The 2,645-nt window shown below is 37.0% G+C and overlaps 1 pseudogene; it reads left to right on the top strand.

The window, feature by feature from the left end:
- The first annotated feature begins 1,135 nt into the window (after positions 1–1,135).
- Positions 1,136–1,835, top strand: LOC101097218 (annotated as a pseudogene).
- The last annotated feature ends 810 nt before the right edge of the window (positions 1,836–2,645 follow it).

Raw genomic sequence — 2,645 nt, 5'->3', positions numbered from 1 at the left:
AAGCAAGACTGGTGGGTTGTGTTCTTACACACACACACACACACACACACACACACACACACACCAAACAAAATAATTTAGAAAAAAAAAATGGAAGACTATGGCTCATCACTGATTAACTAAAGTGTACTGTGGCAAATACCTTAAAAACACTTTAAAACACATCTTCAATGACATAAAATCACATTGATGCAGGAAACAGAAAGAAACAAAATTAACACATTGCAAGCTTTGATTGACAGATTCTGTCATTTTATTGTCTACTATATACATATCAGTAGAAATACATGTCAGTATCCTAATAAAGAGAGTCACTTTTTTCCCAGATTATAAAATTAGACCTAGGAGGTAGAGGACCCTCAAAATGATAATTGAATGTAAACCCCATTTTCTATTACTATATGTGTTGTATTCAGGTGAAAGTTGATATTTTCTATTATTCTATGTGTTATATTCAGGTAAAAGTTGATATTTAAGCTTAAATTATTCATTGGTTTATATATTCCAAATCAAAGCCATAAAAGTTTCTATGAATACCTATGCTAATTCAGTAGTAATTCACTGTGATTGACAGTGCTTAGAGATTCCAGAAATGGTTGACCTAAATGTGGTCTTTATTTGCCTTAATGAATTTACCAATAAATGGAAAATGCACAGTCCAATATGTAATATACCAAATGTTGACTTCTTGTTGAGACCCCTCTCCCATTTACTTGGGTTGTCAAATTGCCACATTTTTTACGCAGAACTGAGAATAAAAGAGTTCCTCACATTTCTAGAAGATACATGAAAATTTTGTAAGTGTGCCATTGATTAAGAAGTTTACAGAGCTGAACTGGTCTTTAAAAAATGTCTGATCTACAATTATGAAAGTAAATTATATAAGCCAATCTATGACTATAGAGTATCTAAGCCACACTCAATTAAATGCTCAGCAAAGCACAGAAACATCTGCTCAGCACATGTTTAATTCACTAGTAGTGGCTGCCTGCCGCCGGAGGCATCTCCTCTGCATCTGTGCAGGAAGTGGAAACCAGCGGTGAAGCAAAGCGGTGTGAGGTCTGCTGGGTCGGCTGCGTCTGCAGTTCTGGGTCTCTCCTTGCTGCTAGATCCGCGGCTCGACACCTCCAGCGCCATGCCCAGGAAGGGCTGCTTCCTGATCCACTGTACCCTGCAGTACCTGAGCCGGGTAGCATAGTGTTCAAAGTCAGTGAAGGTCATGACTGTGAACTACAAGACGCATGGGGAGCTGGGCGAGGAGGCCAGGAAATTTGTGTTTTTCAACATATCTCAAATCCAGTACAAAAACCCTTGAGTGCAGATCATGGTGTTTAAGAACATGAGACTGTCCCCCTTCCTGCAGTTCTATCTGGATTCCGGGTAGCAGGTCCTCGCGGATGTGAAGACCAAGGGTAATAAGGATATCATGGAGCATATCAAAAAATATTGGGGAAGAACCAAGAAACCCTTGATAAAGAGGAACAGAAAAGCAGCTTTCTCACCCGACTCACTTTGGCCCCTGAAAGTACTGCCTGGGGGCCTACATCTGTGAGGTGGAAGGGCAGGTCCCCTTCCTGGACCTGGTGCCCCTACATAAGGAGATGACAGAGAAATACAAAACAACACTGAAAGCCAGAGCCCAGGTCTCAGAATACACTCAGGGAAGTCCCTGGTTCTGTCCCTGGAGGAATACTGAAAATGTCTTTGCCATAAGAGGGCCCCCTTCATACACTTGTGTGAAAGGACATGGGAGGGTAGGTGGAGTATCTGCAGTGGAGCAAGTAGATGAATATCCTATCCATCAGGTCAATAAAATGCCTCCTGATCTCAAATAAAAAAAAAAAAAAGGAAAGAAAGAAAGGAAAAAAAGAAAATAAGTATTACATCATATTGGTTTCAGTATTTATTAAAATTTTTATTTCTTTCTTATCTAACTTAAATACTTAGGAGACAAAAATCAAATCAGTTGAAAACAATACTAAGGTTGTAAGACATGATATTTTTAAAAAGTCTGTTATTTAATCTACTTATGTGAGTGAATCAGAATTTTCTTTCTTTAACCTAAACAAATAGAGGTAAATTGGATGCTTGAGGCATGAAAACAGCCTAATTATTCTCACCAAATGTATTTAGAATTAGTGTTTATATGTAATAGATTTGTAATTATATAAATTTTTATATTTTATATTTTATTTATATTTGTTTTTAACTCTACATAGTATATATAACTATATATTTTATTTATAAAATTTAAATTTTATCTCTATTTCTGTTATATATATATATTAATTTCCCTCCCTGATCACATCTCCTTCTACTATTCCCCCTTATTTATTCAGGCCACATGGCCTTCATGTTATCATAAAATACATTAGCATATCATAGCCTCAGAATCTGTAAACTCACTGTTCCTTCTTCCTGGAATGCTTTTTTCCAGGAATTCTTTTTTTCTCAACTCTATTTTTCAGTGTCACCTTTCTCAGTATAACCTTGTTTGTCTGTTCTATTTAAAACTAGTAGGAAAAGTAAGATAAAAACAGAGAGGGAGGGAAACAATAAAGGATTCTTAAATACAGAGAACAAAATGAGGGTTGCTGAGGGGAAGTGGGTGGAGGGATGGGCTAAATGGGTGATGGGCTTTAAGG

This window comes from Felis catus, chromosome X (assembly GCF_018350175.1).
Source record: "Felis catus isolate Fca126 chromosome X, F.catus_Fca126_mat1.0, whole genome shotgun sequence".
Taxonomy (NCBI): domain Eukaryota; kingdom Metazoa; phylum Chordata; class Mammalia; order Carnivora; family Felidae; genus Felis; species Felis catus.
This window is presented reverse-complemented; position numbering and strand designations above follow the sequence as displayed.